The sequence below is a fragment of the Coenobita brevimanus genome, chromosome 112 (assembly GCF_032717465.1).
Source record: "Coenobita brevimanus isolate Jiangsu-jjx chromosome 112, ASM3271746v2, whole genome shotgun sequence".
Lineage (NCBI taxonomy): Eukaryota > Metazoa > Arthropoda > Malacostraca > Decapoda > Coenobitidae > Coenobita > Coenobita brevimanus.
In genome coordinates this window covers 35,455,129-35,475,962 of record NC_137065.1, presented here as the reverse complement: position 1 = coordinate 35,475,962, position 20,834 = coordinate 35,455,129, and positions in this window count along the sequence as shown.

Here is a 20,834-nt window from a genome sequence, read left to right as displayed (position 1 = left end):
TCAATGCTAGTTAAATACTCAACTGCTTAAGTGCTACCCAACATAATGTAAATACATGTAAACCCAAGTACTATACAGGAGTGCTTCCCCTACCATCCACATTGCTGCCCACTTATCGTTCATTCTCTCAGAAATTATTTTTTCCCATGACTGACAGAAATGTTTTGCCAATTATTGGTTGGTAAATTAAATTTCATGAATCTGCCCACATCTATTAAGAAATTTAATATAATATTTACTACATTGTTCCCACTTACTTCATAATCGTATTAGTTGAAAGGCTCTTGCAAAATTATTCACTAACATTATTTATGTACAAATTGCTGTTTGTCAACTTTTATAACACACATGATGGCATATAAATTCCAGCAACGTACAAGACATGCGATTCCAAGTATTTAGAATTGGACTTGATGAAAAACAATGATTTTTTAAATGGAAATGCCCATGTGATTCAGCATCAGGTGTTATAAACGTAATCTAATTCTGTCCTTTATGTGGGGATTTTATTTCAGTGCAGTATTTGAAGACTTAAATGCACCTTTCGTGTAAAGTTCAAGGTCTTCCATTAAAAAAGAGGAGAACAGGTGTAGAAGGAGCTGGAGAAGGAAGAGAAATCCATGAAAATTGAGGAATATGATTATGTGTGTGTAAGAAACAAAATATGAATGAATGATAGTAGAGCAGAAGATAGAATAGTAAGAGCAGAAATAGTTGAAGGGAAAGGAAGGAGAAAGGGGCTATATTATTCATTCTGCTATAGCACTTTATCTATTTCATATCAGAAAAAAAATTCCCTAATATTATGAAACGCTGCATAGGAACTGGGGCCATTCATCAGAGTACTTTGTTTTATGGTCACCACGTTGGACTGTAGACTTTATTCTGCATGCAAAGATTATTAATATCTGATCGTTTATAAGTGCGGCAAGCCTCATGATTAACCCACCACTGCACTCATGGTTTAACTGAAATTCTGGTCTTAACTGCCCCGCTCAGAGGTTGCATGGCAGCAAGAGACAGATCTTACGTTTTTCATTTTGTATGGTATGCCATAGAAAGAAGTGAATGTTGTACCTAGTTAAGTATATGAGATATCTAAGATATCGAATAACTGTGAAATATTTTCATACTACATGTACAGTAATTTTCAAACAAAAGACATGTATTATCCAGATCAAAAGTTCGCCAACATTTCCCTGCCAGTCGTGGCGATTGAAGGTGTTACATGAAATATCTTTATGCGGTAGCACTGTGAAATTCACAACAATAAAGGAAGGAATAAGAAATACAGAAGACAGAAAACAGTGCTGGCAGGGGAATGTAGGCTAACTTTAGCCCAAGATAATACAATCTTGTATTTGTTCTTATTTTTTAAAGAACCCAATGTTGATGTAGCAGTATTACATTCTTATGAACAGTCATTGACACTGAAAGTTTCCATGTTCAACTGTTTTTATCTTCGAGACGCTGCAAGATACAGACAATACACCTGCTAAGCAATCGAACCGTATGGTAAACTTCCCCAGCCTCTTAATTGCACCAAGCAGTACATGAAACATATAATACAGAAGGGGTATGAAACAAAAATACTGCAGTTTGACTTCAATGTATCCGTTGTTACTTGGTTTCCCCATCCGTAGCTTCGGTTCCACTATTATATGATATGGAATGCTGCCAGACAGTTTTTTCAAAATACTGAAAATGTGCAGTATTGGTCTTTTTTACTTATCTAAAGGCCGTTTGTGACCTTCCTGTTTTATTACATTTTACAGCTGCTAATCCCTCCATGAATGATGGCCATCACAACACTCCTTTCCTCCATGCAGAGCTTAGAAGGTCCAATTACGAGTGTAGGGGAGAAGATTAACTCCTAAAGCCCAGAGCTGAACCTGGCAAGCTGCTCACTGTACTCTGGGATGTTTGCAAAAATTGCGTGTTTTCAAACCATCATACCTCAGCCCTACACCACCTAGAACATATAATAAAAAACCTTAACGCTTTTCAGTCTTTCGTCTCTCTACTGCAAGTGATCCTTGGTATCTAGGTGGATGCACTGTGGGACACGGAGGACTTGGAGTAATGATGAGGCTGCGTCCTGATGAGCGCCTGAATCTGTGGCTAGGATGAGTTGTCTGCACAGGCCATGGTGCCCTGGGGTGAATGGGGCTGCCATGCTCTCACTTCTCCATGCCCCACTAGACTTCTCCATTCGTCCCACTGACGTATAAGGCTCTTCTCAAATTCTTACTTCAAGAATGGCACTCATTTCTAAATGATTATTTTGATCATAACACTTACCTGCTGTACTGTGGTTTTCCTTATGTTGTAATAACTTATGTATACTGCACTTATTTTTCTCAAATCTTACCTCACTAAATGAAAGTTTGTCCCAAGTTTTGTAGTGACACTTATTCTCTACACTGATATTTTCCATGTTCTCTCCACTGATATTTTCCATATTCTCTTCACTGATATTTTCCATATTCTCTACACTGATATTTTCCATATTCTTCTGTTTCACTTATTTTTATATTTTTATTTACAAATTTACATTATATACATTTCCTCACACACCAGTATCTAGTACCTCACCATGATGTGGTACTGTACCGGAGAAAGCACTCATGTTGGGATAAAATCTCCTGCAAAGTACCAGGTTGGGGCAATGTGGGTGGTGATGAGATGGTGGTGAGGTGTGGGTGCCATTTAGGAGGCTGGGCAACCGTAATGCAGCATCTGTGTCGCACATGATTTTTGGCTGGCTGACCCTTTTCTTTAGTCTCCTATGCCTCAGAAACTCTCTCGAGTCGCCAGAGGGGTACGGGATGTCCTCGGGCTCTGGAAGGTCACCAGGGTCTCTCTCCAGTATCAGTTTGGAGTCACTGGCGGAGGCAGAAGGGGGTTGGCTGGGGCACATCACTCTCTGAGTGGTAACTTCTTTCCTAAGGCGTCGTCTCCCCACTCAAAAGTGAGGACACTGTGGCATCCAATTCTCTCCTGATTGCACTTTCACTCAGTCCTTTCCGTGCACGAGTTGCTACTTGGCAGGTGCGGATGTGGTATGGGTTGGGCAGAGAGCAACGGCGGCAAGCAAATCAGGTGATGCAGATTCAGAAACATTCTTAACCCTTCAATGGCACACAGACTGCTAATGTCATCTGCCTGCCTTCTCTATCCTTGTGTGATGTCATTGTGAAAGCAGAAAATGGCAGTCACTTCAAATCATAGCAGGAAAAAGAAAACGGCTATGTTCGCTAACTGGGTCAGTGCAGTCAGCCATGCTCTAGTCTAGAGGTTAAAACAACCCTCATTTTATAAATTATAGGTTGAATATATTGCTTGGTGCGATCTGGTGTTATTTAGTCAATCGATTCAGTTTATTTTTTTGCAGTAGGTGAATAGTCACGATCTGAAATACACATATGATCCTTTAAAAGATATTGTATATTCCAAAGAAACTGTTGTTAACCGATGACACGTGTTATAAATAAAAAATATTCTTGTATATGAACTAATATTTATTTGGTACATATATGATTGTACAAACATTGTCTTCATATAGGTGATGAATAAAAAAAACTTTCTTCCAAACCTTCACATTAAAACAAATAAGTTTAAGAAATAGAAAATTCCTGGTCACAGAGCCCTCAAGCATACTGTTGTGTCTGATTTCCTGAAAACCATATAAGCTCTTCACTCTTACTGGATAACATGAGGTATGTGTTGAATTGTACATTCTGTTGTGAATTACAGATTTATTGTAAGGAAGTAAACCAAGTTATTATTATTATTATTTTTATTATTATTTTTATTATTATTATTATTATTATTATTATTATTATTATTATTATTATTATGCTTCTCTATGTCTTCTTTGGGGGTACTAGTGAATATAATAAAACTGTGATAAAGGTTGTGACGTAACAAAACATGAATAGTATAACCTGTCAAACAGCTTGACTCAGTATGAAAATTACTTCAGTGTCAACCAGTGTAGGAAACAAGTGTTTTTAGTTACATACAAAATGAGTCCTGGGAGGAGGGATGACGTGTAATTACTGTAATGTAGTCCATCAGCTGTACGTTGAAGGAAGCTGAAATTATTACCAGGGTTTGATGATTTCTCTGCTGACTGCATTCTGTCCACTATTACACAGTAAGGTTTCTGTGGCTCACTCTCAGCTAAATCGTCTACCGTTAGCTCAGATAGCACACTTAATATGGCTTGACCATGAGAGGGTTGTTGGTGACAGTGTTGGCACAAGCTTGTGTGACCATAGCTCTACGGAATAATTTATCGTCTGGGATTAGCTGGATAGAATGCTGGAAGTTATCCCGACCGTAAGAGGGTTATCTTAGTGTGATATTGCCATCCTTCTTGAAGTGAAACAAGAGCTTAGCAATACAAGGCAGAGTATTCAGAGAGTGCAATCCTCGTGTGGCCGCCAGGTGGTCTAAGAGCTGAACATCTGACATTGCACAGTGGTGTTAACCTTCTACTGATTGCTCTCAAAATGGAATCCCTTCATCCTTGCTTTACCTTGAATCATGCCACAAGGTTTGGTCTAGATCAAATAAAAACTGTACGTGTACATTGCCATATGACCTTTCCCTTGACTTATTGTACCAAAAAATTATACGTCTACCTATTCATTGGCCAACAACCCTTCCACCATTTTCTATAACGTGTCCGAATCTGGGCATAGGCTTCAGGGTCTATCTCAAGGCCCAGTAGTCCTACACACCTCGACATGTCACCATTTCGGCTCTAACACCCACCGTCCATATTGAATACATGCTAGGACTGTCTCATACAGGACTGATGTACCGGTATTAGCGGGGGTATTTTTACAACATGTCGGCGGATCTTCTGGTAGATCATTAAAGTCTGTTTTTTATGAAATTCAGATCTTTAAACTGTTCCCTTCCCCACCCAGGATTCGATCCTGAGTCCATTAGGACTGCAGGCCGCCTCTCTACTGATTCAGTGTTTTAGTTAGTTTATTGAAACAGACACATGTGGAGAGCTTTAACCTTGCCTTGTGCCCTTCCATTGCTTGTACTCAAAACCGATTTGCTTCATTCTTCTTTCCTTAACCTAAGCCCTTCCACCCAGTTTGATCTACACTGGATCAAAATTTTTTAAGCTGATCTTGTCATATTACCTTGAACATTGACCTTTCCCTATTACCTTGATATTTACCCGATTATTTTCAAAGTCATTTTTTTTTTCCATTGTCGTATTCTGAATCATTCCACAAACTTTGTCGAAATCCTATGAAAACGAATTGACCTTCCCATGTGATCTTGATCTCTGACGAGTGTTCTCAAAGGCGCTATATCAACTCCTTGGTCGACCCTTAACATTTCCGCCAAGTTTGACTCAAATCACATTAAATGTGTTTAGTTATTTTGTTCAGGCACTGATTTAATTTTGAACTTGCCCTGTGGCCTTAATTGACTCACTTCATTCCTTCGTTAACCTTAACTCTTCCACTAAATTTGGTCTAAACTGAATTAAAATATTGGAGATGACCTTGACATGGGACCCAAACCTTTGAGTTTCGCTTCAAAAGAGAATTCCTTTATTCTCGCCTTACACTGAACCTTCCCACTGAATATGATCTAAATCGGATAAAAGCCGAGATAACTGCCATGTGACAGTGAAATATGACCTACCCTGTATTCTTTAAAAAAAAAAAAAAAATCCATTAAATTTGGATCAAATCAGATGAAAGGTGTTTAGTTACAGTATTTTGTTTAAACATGGACACTCAGATTGAACTTTGACATTGCCCTTTGACCTTGGTGTTTATTACTGTCAAAATTTACTCACATCTTGAATTAACTTCAACCATCAAACCAAGTTTTGTCAACTTATACCTAACATTGTAACCTGGACTGTTACTTATTATCCCGAAAAACAATACGTTAACCACTTGGCTATCCCTCAGCCATTCCAACAAATTTTAATAAAATCAGATGAAGACTTTTTGAGTTATTTACACACACACACACACACACACACACACACACACACACACACACACACACACACACACACACACACGTTAAGTTGTTGCTGTTGTTGTTGCTTTACCCCTATCTGTGTGGCCGAGCATGGCAAGGTGCAAGAAAATCGAAGAGGTACGAGTCTAGCCACCCAGAGGGTGGGTTGTGTATAAGAGATATATGTGAGAAGTAGGTTCAGCACAGACTTTGACTACTTGGAAAATGTGGTTGAGTGTTGTGCAAGGCAAGCTACCGGGTCTTGTCCTCACCTCACTCCATGGTAGCACCTCGCGGAATGATGGTAACCATCCACTTCCTACCTTTTTGGCGGGCTTACGAGTGCTACATTCTGCCCAAGGGTTACACGGAATGTTGCATGACAGGGACTTCCATCTTCCCTGAGCCGAACACTTGCTCTCATTGCCTACCTAAAGTTCATGTCGAGTAAAACAAAATCCCAGCTCTCTCCTCGCGAGCACGGGTATAGTAATATCGCTTTCATGGAAGAGTTTTAGAAAAATGTATACTGGTATATGTGCATCCTTTCTTATGGTAAACTCTAGTCATGTTATCGAAGAAACTTCCACAAACGTAATAAGATTACAGTTCGTAATGATGTTCATAGTTAATTTTCATGTCTAAAACACACACACACACACACACACACACACATATATATATATATATATATATATATATATATATATATATATATATATATATATATATATATATATATTATATGCGCTTCATTACATACTCGCCAGGCTATACCCAAAGTGTTGCAGGGCGTACTCAGTCTGTTGTTGTGGGCGTGGTTGGGGCAGTGAAATAGGAAAAAAAATGTATGTTGTAGGGTAGTCGCTGATAACGCTGACAGAGCACCCCCTGCAGCACACGAGAAATGGCTTGGAGGAGTGCAGCAGGAGGAGGGGTACCTATGAACTACCCTGTACTTAAGCTACTGTAACTGGGGAGATGGGTTCCTCAGACTTCATCCCTCTGAAATGACAGTGTGTGACGCCAAAGACAAGGTGTCGCTGCTGTTAGCTCACACGCATGACACCCAGACTCTCTTGCTGTAGGTACCCTGGATGGCAAATTTTGTACTCCAGTATTTTGTATAATAAAATGAGTATTATGTGAATCTGAGTTTTCATATTTCCATGACATCTCCCGCACATTAATAGACTATATCCACGAAGTACAAATAAGCAATAGCACTAAATTTAGTAATGCATAGATAAATAGATAGACAGATAGATGGACAGATAGAATGATAAATAGTGTCCTAAAATGGGAGACTAATTACTGGTGTTAAGAGGAAAAAGTAAATAGAGAAAAAGGAAAAACAACAGCAACATGAACAGCAAATCCGTAAGTTTTTGGAGGGATCCAAGTTGTGTTTTTGTCTATTTTGCTAAGCACAAAAATTCATAAACGTTTCTTAGGACTGGCGCATAGATTCAGAGAAGCAAGCAACGTTTCGAGAAACTACCTTGTTCCATCCATACAGTTTGCTGTTGGTGGAATGAACAGTTTAGAGATCTTTGGATTTTACACACACACACACACACATAAACTACACAGATAGAGAAGGCAGAGTGAATCCCATGAACAGGGAACAACTGGCATCAAAGAAACCACATCGCAAAAGACGATCAGACCTATTTACACTAGAGTTAATAACTGAATGTGTGATTGGTTTTATACAGACACTTACGAGCAAAACTCCCTAACGTGTTTCTATATTCAGTCCAGTATCGGTAACTTTTATGGGTATGGCAAGATACCCACCCCCATGAACTGTGCCTGTCATATGCCTTTCATCAATGCATAATAATGACTGTGGGCTGACTATCTGGCTTAAGTTGCTAACTGAGAAAGGTGTTTCTTCTCGTATGAGCTTTATATATGTTCTCTATAAACAGTTCCATATGTATTTTTAGTCCATTCATTCATCACTCAGTCCTACACCACTTTGTTAGTAGTATAAGAGATTCCCGTTAGGCTATTAATTCTGACAATTAACACACTGGCCTCTATTTTCTGCCTAAATATAATAATCGTGCATGGGCTGAAGTAATTTAGTACAGTTGTGGCGGCTATGATGTGACTAATGGTGACAGTAGTAACACTCCTTGGCTTCTGTACTTTCATCTGAATAATTTCCCCTGGCTTTAACTAGAATATGATATAAGAGTTTTCTGTACCAGGAGAACATTGAGGCGATGGCATATTTGACGTAGCAATAGTTTTATTATTACTGTCACTGTCAAGCTTCATAAGCCATGTTCTTCCTGTGAAGGAGCAGCAATCTTTATACGACGAATGTTTAGCAATGTGTGTGATGTGAGGGGGAGCACAACAGGTCTTAGTAATTACTGTACATCAATAGCAAGCTGACATTAGGGGTGGTAATGACGGGCCTGCACGCAACCCACATACTATTACCCAGTGTCACTCCTTACAGTCGACATCACCACGACCCACACTCACGGTTCCACTGCTTTACAAGTGACATCGACTTCACACACATTTTTGGCCTCTTCATTCCTTTTGATCAGTAGCAGGATTGAGTCTGACGCCTGTCCGAAAGTCGGGTTAAAACAAAAACAAAAAAAAGTAACCTCCCCCCTCCCCACCTTATAGTCTGGGAGCTTCAGACAAGGGGTTACGAGAGTTGAAGCTTATGTAGGGTTAGAAACACGCGATTCTAAAAGCGGGGTCTCCTGTATAATCCTCAACACTTCCAGTTTATATTTTCTGGACACAGGAAGGATAACACAAAATGACACCTCTGGTCGAAAGGGCTATGACTGAAAGCTGAGATCTAAGTCGGTATCCACACACGTATTCCATTGGAGTCTTAACAGAGTGATAATATGTGAGAGCAGATAGCAAGGCTAATGACATCCAATTACTTGTCAGATGTTCGTCTCGGGGTTATAATTATCAAACCCTAGTAAATTTTAACGGAAGGTAGCACAAATAAGTCACTAAAAAATGAACTTATGACAGTGAACTATTAATACTATTTAAAAGTGAGAATGATATGCTATTATAATTAGGAAGAACTCTCCAGAGAAGCGGGGGGTGGGGGCAGTCCCGAGGGAATACGTACTGTAGAGATGCTGAAGATCCAGGTAGTGAGCAAAGAGTAATTAAATAGCAAGAGGAAAAGGGGACATTGTATGGCTGAGGAATGAGCTGGGAGGCAGGACCGCTTGGTAAGGACCCTTGAGTTTATTAAGGTCGCCGTAGATGATGATACTCTACCGTAACCCCTCCGAAAATTTTACCTGTCTCTCAAGACTCAAGATGAATGAGAGCAAATCTTGTTTACTTTGTTCATGCTGTCTGAAATATATAGCACTTTACACAGATTTTCAGGAATGTTTGCGTCTGGGGAGGGAGGAAAAGTGGGAGTAGGTCAGAAGTGAGGCAGCCAAAGAATGTGGACAAAATGTAGAAGTAAAGAAGACACTGGAATCCAGGAAAAAGAGGACAGGCTCAGCAAGAGGGTGACAGTAGCTGGTGGTGGTGAGGGAAGTTAGGTTAGGTTAGGTTATATTGACAGTGGGTGATGGTGGTAAGGGAGATGAGGTGAAGTTGAGGTTTGGTTAGACTAGGATTGGCATGGTTAGGAAGGTGGGACAAGGCCCGGTGAGGGAGGAGAACGAGTGGATGGTGGTGGAGAGGGAGGTTAGGTTACGGGTTAGGTTAGGTAGGATAAAGGATTGGATGGACAAGAGGGTGGTAGTAGATGTTGGTGGGGATGGAGGCAAGTAGGATATAGGATGGAAGTACAAAAGGATGATGTAGCATAGTAGTGGGTGCTGGTGGAGTGGGAAATGAGGTTATGCTATGCTATGTCTGGTAGGATAAAGGACTGAATAAGCAAGAGGGTGATAATGGGTGGTGGAGGGGTGGGAAGTGGACGTTAGGGAAGGCCACCGGAACGAGAGTGGAGGGTGAGTTTATACGAGGGGGAAACGGTGGAGAGAGAGAGAGAGAAAGAAAGAGGGGTATTTTTACGCAACGAGTACCGTAAAGCAACTCGCCCATGTAAGGCGTGTACAAGCAGGCCACTCTGGTACGCATAAACAGCCGTATGTGATTTTTTTCGACGAATTTAAATATGCATATTACAGTTCCTAAAGTGGCGACCCTGATGACTGAAATTAAACCCAATAGGAAATAATCAAGTCAGCTTAGCAGCCAGTTCCCGTACAGCTTTTTACCTCTATATCCATATTATTAGTACAGCGGGTCGGACAGGTGGACTGGTTGTTGCCGTAGACAGAAAGGATGAGGTGGTTGGGAAGGGTAGGTGGGTAGTGGGAAAATAGGCCTATGGTAGGAATAGGTCCATGGAGAATGAACCCCTGGGAAATGGGCCCAGGGAAGAACATAGGTCCAATAGGTAAAACGGGAGCCAGGGGGTCATCCTCCACAGGGGGTAGTGGCCGTCAGGGGTCCCAGGCAATGCTGGTATGCACGATCATAGGGTTTTACGTGGACAGCACTGGGTATCCCTGCCAGCACACGTGTATGTGAATTCCCGTGTCAGTGTCTCGTGATGTCTCCTGAACACGCACCTTGTCACACGTCCTGAGCTGCATGACGTCGCTGCGTCACTCATATTTCCAACACATCACTTACTTCTCCTCTATACCTTTAACCTCTTGAAATTAACTAGCTCGTTTTATTTTATTATATACGTCAGTTTTATTTTGTTATTGCTATCACCAAATAATTTTATTCAGTTTTGATAGCTCGAATTAGATGAGTTACATGCAGCCTTTATTTGCATCATCGAGGCATGAGACTCTCCTGACCTAATAACAATAATAATAATAATAATAACAATAATAATATACTTAATAATAATAATAATAATAATAATAATAACAATAATAATATACTTAATAATAATAATAATAATGATAATAATAATGATGATGATAATAATAATAATAATAATAAAAATGATAACAGTAATAATAATATTTATAGTTATTTTGATTAATGTTATTATTTTAACTGAATAAAGTAAATTTACTATACTTCCCAATGAGAGATCTCCTCTGAATTTACTAAAGCCATCTGACAATAGCTGCCATAAATCACAAAGGCTGTCCCTGCAATGAAGAAAGCAATTATGTTTCTGGTTTAACACATCTGTGGTGACGGAGAGAGACACCTGCACGTGGTGGCATTGATATAATTGTGTGAATTGCACAGTCATACAAACACCCCTCAGTTACCTCCCTTTCCCCCTAGATGGTGAACTGCAGGATCGGGACAGCTTTAGCCTTCAGTCCACTGGGTTCACAATTCAGATGATCATCCCTATGTGTCAAGTGGGGTTGGTGGAGGATTAGTGTCCCTCCCTGTAAAACAATTAACTCTAAGCCCTTGGCCACCCCGTTTGGGATACATGGCGTCTGGCAATGAATGAATGAATCAGGGTACAACCACAATTCTACCAACATGCTTGCATCCCTCTTTTGTTCATCCATCATCATAACTGGGGACCTGAATACCAGCTGACCTTTGCCATTTGTGTTTTAGAGGGATTGGGACTTCAAAAATAATAAATATCTGCTTTAATACCACTCATATAATCCATTAACCTTAGTCCCAGGTCTCCTCCTTCATAGCTTTATTCATTTTTTGCGGTGTGTGCGTGATTTGCTGATCGTTTGCTGAAACAGTGTGTATTTCGGAATTGTTTCAGGTATCTGCCGAAACTAAACATCCAGTTGTTCTAGGCTATATTAACCACTGTTTCCTTCTCTCTCTCTCTCTCTCTCTCTCTCTCTCTCTCTCTCTCTCTCTCTCTCTCTCTCTCTCTCTCTCTCTCTCTCTCTCTCTCTCTCTCTCTCTCTCTCTCTCTCTCTCTCTATATATATATATATATATATATATATATATATATATATATATAAATAGATAGATAGATAGATACAGAGTTCGGCTAGAAACTGAGAAGTGACGAGCGCAGCCATGTACTCACTAACTTTTAAAAAGTCAGCTTTTCTGAATAACTTCACAGAGAAGTATGTGAAATGGAGAGTGTACCTCGAAGAAACAAGATGTCCTTTGAGGAGCTGTCTCAAAGAAAAAATCTTTGAAGTTTTATCTTTAAAAGTTTTAGGGCTTTCGAGGCATCTACAAAACTTGAAGAATTCACTTCAGTATGTAAATCACCCAGCTTTCATACACTTCTTTTAACTATACAACCTATTCGTGTGGGTGTGTGTGGGTGCGTGTGTGTGTGGGTGCGTGTGTGTGTGTGTGGGTGTGAAAGTTACTTGGCTTCCAAATGCTATCAACATTTGAAATTATTACTAATAAGATTTTAGTTCATATTACACTGGAAGAAGCTGGACAAAGCGAAATCTATTCTTTATTGAAATAAAAGCATTCGAGAAACTCTACGGGATTCAGGCACTGCGTTTCACTAAAGACAATTAATATTAAAAAATCAGAAAATGGTGGCTGGCATTCGGTCACCTTTGATCAAATCCTCACCAAAAGATAATCTCTTCTGTACATCTACATTGTTGCCCTTTCCTGAAGTTTTGGTGTAAATTTGTCCACAACTTTTCGAGAAGCTTTGGCAACACACACACACACACACACACACACACACACACACACACACACACACACACACACACACACACACACACACACTCCGACAAAATCTATATAGCCTCGTCTAGCTAAGGGCAGGAGATAAGTATCCAAGATATATTCCTTAGAAACGTGGAATTTTAGAACAACGGAGGATGGATGAAAATTGATGAAATCTGTTGTATACATGGAGAAAACAAAATAACTTGCCTGTGTGTCTTGATTTCACAGCACCTTGAACTGGAGATGAGAGTTTAGTAGCGTCCAGTGCCAAGGGAAGAGAATAGCTGTGACGAGAAATAGTTAGTGAGAGGGGAAGTATGATTAGGTAAATTGCTTTTAATATTTTCTGGTGAGAAGTATTTTTTTTTTTACATTCCTTCGTCGTCGAGGAGAGATTTCAGGAACGACTGCTAACTTTTTTGTTTTTTATTTGTGGAAATCTTGAATAGCAAATCTAAAAAGAAAACAGCACCCTGCAATAGTAAAGAAAAATATACATCAGTGAAACAAGGGACTGGTAAAAATTTTAAACAAACACACACTTTAGTAGGCCATCAGGATCACCTGGTATATTGTCCTGAATCTCGATGTCGACCTTTTTCTCGTTATCTTGTGTTACCCCAGTAAAAGATTTTAATCTTTACTTGATTACCTCTCGTCTATTTCGTCTTAACGCACGTCATTAACCTTAATTTTTCCTTCCTCCAGTCGTAGCCCATTACTTCTCCTCTTGCTCCTCTTTCCTGTGATTGTTTGCACTGTTCTTTCTCCTTTGCCTTTCTCTATATTATCGTTAGTTTATCCACGTCCACTGATTTTTTTTTTTTTCATGTGTGTTCATCTCATTCACGATAATTTTTCTTGCCTTTCATCAAACAATTTTTCATTACAGTTAGAATTACAATCATTATCGGTTCATTTCATTCTTTATTGAAATTTCCCTCTCTTCGTCTCTCTTTTCCATCTGAAATGTTGAAATAGTTTCATCCACCCGTACACATCAAGCACAACATTTCGACTAGGGACAGGCTCTCTCTCTCTCTCTCTGTCTCTCTCTCTCTCTCTCTCTCTCTCTCTCTCTCTCTCTCTCTCTCTCTCTCTCTCTCTCTCTCTCTGTTGTAAATTAATTCCCTAATTCCTAATTCTACTGACTATGAAAATCCTTTGAGACTGTATCTGTTCTGGCACACAGTGCACCCTAAACGTTTTTGTATGTGGCATAATGCACCGTAAGACCTTTCACGGCTCCAGCTGCGACGGACATAGTGAAGGCCAAAATCAATGAGTACTTTCAATAATGGGGAATTTTAGGATCCAGAAGGCTGTATACATGCTCAGAGGGCCAGAAAAAGCTTTAAGGTGCTATTACATTGTTAGATAACATGACTTCCTTTAGATTCTGTTCATTACTGTACTGATTTGCAATTATCGCCAAAGATGGCTCGGATAGGAAGTGATCTGAACATGGACTGTATGCCTGAGAGCTTTTTATTAGTTTAACTCTTACATAAGTAAAACGCGATTGTGTTCATTTGTCATTCTGTCCAGGAAAAACAGTCATTTCTTTTTAAGTTGCTCTGACTTACCAATGCTGGTTCAGTAGCAAATGTCTCATAAGTCTCAGCTTTCTCTTTTGTCTTGTGGACGACTGTGGGAGCAGATAACTACGTCAACTAAATCTGCAACCATCACGTCACGATGTTTCTCTTAAACAGTGCCACAATCTCTTTATATGTCTGTTTGAGTGAAACCGTTTCTTTTGCAAAAGCTCGGGGACCTCATCTCTTATAGATGAGCATCTTGAATATCAACAGCAAAATAACAATGGAGACTTTGCCTTAATTTTGTCAAAAATCACGCTGCCAGAACAATTCTGATGGTTGAGTTTCATTCAGTGACGGCAGCAAAAATCTCAAGAATTACACTGAACAATCGGACGTGGAGTGAGCAACGGGTACCTGATAGTTCCAGAAGCTCACAGGGCTGCAACCGTAGGTGTTTCTGTGTTTCTGCATGTTCATGGTACTTAACATAAGCATATTTTTAATGAATGAGCCAACTATACATTTACTAAAATTTGTTAGCCACAGAAAAGGTTTTTGATGTATGATAAAAGGCAAAGCTCAGCTCATACGCACACTAGTGTATTGATACCGCTGTGTAACAATGCACCTTATTATATAACAGAAGCTGAGCTTGAAATAAAGTGATTTTTTCCAAATGTTTTGTCAAAATTTGTTAGAAGCTGAAGCTTCACTAAGGCGTTTCTAACGACACCACTGGTAGGAAGTATGAACTAAAATCAGGATCATAATACTGGCCGGGTTAATGAACTCTGCGTGATAACACTCAAGGGATTCCAGGTGTGTAATCACGACGCTTGCCGAGTCACAGCGTTGTCTGGAGCTGCCTGAGTCGCAACCTTAATCTTCCTCCCCAGCTCATTTTATGGCTTCACTGGGGCCATTTGGATAACAATTTCCATCCCACGTCAGAGAAAGTCCTTATACTTCCTCCACCGTAACCTGGCGCAGATTTTCGTCCTTTTTGCAGTATACAGGGTGGCCCATAAATAATGCTCCTCTTCCTCTCTGCCGGGTGATTTCTCGTGCTTTTCAGGGACGGTTCAGTTGGCGTTATCAGTGTTTATCCTGCATCATTCACTCCCACACCGACGCCCATAACAGCACAATGAGCCCTTCCTACAATACGTAATATACACGAGGTGAGTTTTTGGATGAGTGCTTTTTATGTACCATTCTGTATTGCCCGCAGGTCAGTGGCAGACTATGATAATACTACAGGCCAATTTATCCTGCATAACACCTCCTCGTTACTTACTATCACTGTATTCTAGCATTAAACTCTAGATACAACTCAGCGTTCAAGATGGAGAGATGGCAATTTTAGGTCAAGTTAAAGAGGACAGATTACAGTATAGTAATTTGGCTGGAAATACGAGCACCATAATAAAAACGAAAGAAAATACTGGGGAGTTCTTTGTCACTGAAATTCATTTTTAACATTTTAGTTTGTTATTCAGTAGCGGTATATTAAAATTTGTCTCAGTTTTTCATACATCATAAGCAATATATACCAGCAACCTTTATTATTAAGAATACAAAACGTGTTTTACAATATTTCTTGCATGTAGTGCAAAGTTTCCTGTCAAGAGATATACGACTAAGAACCTGGAGGTATGTAATATTTCATAAAAATATTGCCCCCATAAAATGCTGCCCGCTATTCAGTCATGTACCCGAAAATGTGGCTCCTGCCTGACTTATCCCGGGACGGGATTTATGGTAACTGCTTTGAGATTCTTTACACATTATTCTGGCTGAGTGAAATAAGGACAGGAATATTAGAATGATGCGGGATCATCAGGGCATTTATATGGGGTTTTGGTAAGGCTGAGAAAGTGAAGCATCTCTTTTCCGGAAAACATTAGAGTGACTGACGGACAGGGCTGCACATGAAGCTATTCCCGCATCTAAAATTTACATAGAAGAAAAATCATGTTCACGTATCGTCCCTTCTTCCTTACTCCATGTACAAGAGGTGGACCATCAGTAGTAAAAAAAATCGTCTAGTAACATTACAGAATTAAGGCAAATTTAATGGGATACAAATAAGCTTCATGTATACAGTATAATTATAACTGCAGGTGACTGAAGTACCCTGTTGAAGAAACTAATAGAGAAAAAGACGCCAGAAATGCATCATCACGAAGGGAGGATTGATGGAATGGTATACTGACACTTAGAGAGAGAGAGAGAGAGAGAGAGAAATGTTAACAGGACGGTAGTTATTCAAACAGACACATACGCGGGCATGCAAATGTCAGTATTCCTCTCCGACAAGGCTCTCCTGCTGATATTAGAATACTCTCTCTCTCTCTCTCTCTCTCTCTCTCTCTCTCTCTCAGCAGCCACACACTGCATCCTAGCGCCTTTAGCAGTACTCGCGTCGCTTGTGCTGGATCGATGATATGGAAGCATCAGAGAAGGAGAGGGAGACCGAGAAAGAGATGGAGAGGTAAGGGACCTTACTCTAAGCTGCATAGGAGGCTTCGTAACACCTCTTCTTTAGCGAATTATTTTGCATATTACACGAATTATTTTACATAGTACACTTCATAATTCACTTGTGCGTTACTTGTGTTTTTTACGGTACGGCATCAGTAACGTACAAGAAGGTGTGCATGTGTAAGGTACAGAGTAAATCGCTATGGAAGAGGTGTTACGAAATCTTCAAAGCCACTTACGCTACACAGCAGAGTCAGGGGGTATGTAAGGGAGGGTGGTGTGCCGTGTGAAGAGGAGTCGTTGCTTAGCAGGGGAGAAGATTTTAGACAGACAGGTAGACAAATGGACAGAGATCAGTGTCCGTCAGAGCGCCTCCACATTTCGCTCTCCACATTTTCACCTTTAGCTGCGGCGGGTGCTGTAAACTGTTTTATGCAGGCTGGTGGTTGGCGTGGGATGGGGCGGAATGAGAAAGAAAGGGCGGGGGAGTGGGGAAGTGTGACAGAGAATGCATGAGCGAGCGGGGTGCAGTGGGGGTGAATAGATGAGGGAGTGGGGTAAAGGGAGAATGGATATGGAAGCGGGGAGCGGTGGGGGTGAATAAATGGGGACTGGAGTGGGATGAGGGGGTGCAATGGGAATGAATAGTTGGGGCAGTGGGGTGGGGTGAGAGAGAATGGATATGGGAGCGGGGTGCAGTGGGGGAGAATAGGGAGAGGAGTGGTGTGATATGGAGGGGAATGTATGGGGAGTGAGATGTAGTGGGAGTGAATAGATGGGGATTGGGTTGGGGTGAGGGAGAATTGAAGAGGGAGTGGGGTCTGATGGGTGAGAATGGATGGGGGAGTGGTGTTGAGTAGGAATGAATGAATGAGGGAAAAGGGTGGGCTGGGCTAGTCTGGGATGGGATGAGAGGGAATGGATGGGGAAGTGAGTGGAAGAAGGCTGTATTAGGATCAAGGCATCGGTATGAGGGACAGGAAGATGTTTATAAGAAGGTAGTTTTGGAATGGAGAGTTAGATGGGGATGGGTAGATGGGCAGCTGAGAGAGAGAGTGAAATATAAGGTTGGGGTCAGGTGTTGGTGGGGGTGAGGCAGGTGGGGGTGTGAGGGAGGTTTGTGGCCCCCCAAGGAGAGGTACTAGGAAGGGGGTTTAGGTAGGTGAGGGTGTAAAAGAGGTGTGTGGCTCCCCAGTGTGAGGGCACGGTGGCTAAACCGAGCACAGCGGGGTATTAAGTTACCGTAACCTGATCCAGGCATACCCTTACTGTTGTTCCGGTGTGTGTGTGTGTGTGTGTGTGTGTGTGTGTGTGTGTGTGTGTGTGTGTGTGTGTGTGTGTGTGTGTGTGTGTGTGTGTGTGTGTGTGTGTGTGTGTGTGTGTGTGTGTGTGTGTGTGTGTGTGTGTGTGTGTGTGTGTGTGTGTGTGTGTGTGTGTGTGTGTGTGTGTGTGGGTGGGTGGGTGGGTGTGTGTGGGTGTGTGGGTTTGTGAGAGTGAATGAGAGTGAGTGGGTATGTTAAAAGTATAGATCCTAAAAGGCTAGGTCTCGTATTAACTTAAACACACATACACTTTTAAATGTCTGCACTGTATGGAGGTAAGGGTCGAGAGGAAAAAAAAAAAAGGTAAACCCACACATTCACATCCTGTCGTAAAAGGCTACTAAAAAGTGATAGGGTAGAGAAGAAGGTGTCGAGATTCTTGTACTGGCATAGGAGGTAGTCATAGGGGTTTAAGAAGAAGGTAAGACAGATACAAGGCTCAAACAGGTTTTAATTTCACAGGACCACGAATAGGTCAAACGGAGGAAGTTATAGCGCCATATTTAGGTCATTTATTGTGAAGAAGTAACAAAATTTTTAATCGGACTTGGTCGCTCTTTCTGCCGAAACCGTCAAAGGTTTACAATAGTCAGGTTCAGTGTCTGGGTATGCATTTTATCAGTTAATGATTACTTGGCGTTTGTACCATTCATGGGGGTGGAGAGGGACGCCTTCACTGGGTGACACCGATGTGACAGATCGGTAGAGCTGTCCGATTATACGAACGTCCCTCAATCCCCTAATTATCCTCGAAACGAGGATGATGGACTACTGAATTACAGTAGCTTCTCTCTGCAGGCCCCAGGGTTCACGTTCTGATGAGCCTGGGGTTACTGCTACTACTGCTGCTGCTGCTACTACTACTACTACTACAACTACTACTACTGCTACTAACATCAATTCCAGCCTGCCTTCAGCAACGCGAGTATATATATATATATATATATATATATATATATATATATATATATATATATATATATATATACCTCAGGACCTCATTTAGTTTAATCTTGGTGTTCTTTCTCAATTTCATTGGACTCTACAAAGACCACTAATAATGAAAAAAAAAAAAATATCATTGAAGGCCGCACTTATCTTTTACAGCTTGGAATCGCTCCTGACCTGAATATAATCACCTGAAGACAGTAAGAAGAAGTATAAAAGGCATGTTAATTTTTTTTTCCAATCAGTCATAGTCGTGAATAACCAACACATTGTCTTTTTTTTTTTATTCAGCTGAGTTACACACACACACACACACACACACACACACACACACACACACACACACACACACACACACACACACACACACACACGCACATTTTTAAAAACTGTGTCCGCGCATAATAATATTCTAATTGCATTGAAAGTCCGTTAATCATAATCGATTTTGTTAAAAGTCAGAGAAAAGTGAATCGTGCTGCAACTCAGCCTCGACACTAAGCAAATAGTTTAATCTCTAGTGCTGAAACAAACCGAGTCTCGCGGTATCGCTAGCACGTTCCGAGCTTGAAGGCCGAGGTCACGGCAGAATGAATCAACGAGAAATACCTCAGTCTGGGTTTAACGCTTATACGGCGAGGATGCTCTGATCCTTTACAGTAGACATTGCTGGATTATGTTTGTTTGTTTTTTCTTGATTTTTACATCTTTATTGCTTAACTATTTGAGATCACCGCCATCAGTACCCTGAATTATCTGTACCTTGTCGTTTATTTGTTTCGTGTTCATCTAAATATGGTTGGTGGCGATGAATAACTGAGAAATTGGGGATGGGTCTGTTATGATGTGGCAGGGGTAAACCAGTTATGCTGTCGGGCCCTGCTGCGGATGTCACTGATTGCATTGCGCAGTTGACCCTTGTGCGGTGTGGTGCGGTGAGGATCTGTCCGTTCTCCCCTTTGGGGCTAAGATGCGAATGAATGTGTTTGAATGGATGAGTAAATGGGGAGTGTGTCGTCCTGTCTCGGCTACCTCCCTTTCCTTGGGGGAAGCAGCCTAGGTATATAGAATAGAATAGAATAGCAGATTTGTATGTATTGCACAAGCACTACGGCATATCTGTGGCACTTCTCAAAACAAGTGTAAAATACAGTTTAAAAAACTCGTGAGCTGATATCACAGGATTCGCCTATTCCTAACAACGTTTCCTCGCTGAAGAGGTTTTTATGAAAAAGGCAGTAAAAATTATATATGGAGTAGGGTGAAACGGAGAAACACTGGCCCTTTCTGCTTCATATTATGGTGTTTTTGTAATTCCTATAACACAAAAGAGAGGGGAGAGCAGAGATAAAAATGGAATTGCATTCTCCTCTAATTTAACCCTTTTACTCCAAGGAAAACATTTTATTTCTGCTACTTCCAGACGATTGTAGTGAACTTAGGAGGAGCTCTGGTAGGACAAGGAATTTTATCATCTAACCCCTCCAGCTCGAAGCCACTCCTAAGCTGATACAAATAGTCTGGAGACAGCAAGAGGGGACTGTAGGTGTTTAATATAAGAGTTATTAGACAATGACATGGTGAAGGACGAAGTAGAGATAGTGGCCCTAACAACATCCGTTTTTCGGTTGTCCAGTAACTACCACAAAAGAGGAAGAGAGAAAATTGAGACTGTCTTCTCTGATTTATCATCCGGAAAGAAATGAAGTCGTTCTTTGTGGTAACTTTACATAAGAGAAACGTGCAAATTTTGGCCGAAATCGTGTGAAAACTGCATACACACTTACACAGCCCTGCAAAAATGAGTATAAAATTTTAACTTACATGAAAAGCTACAGCAAACAGACTAACTATTAAATCTCTCTCTTATCTT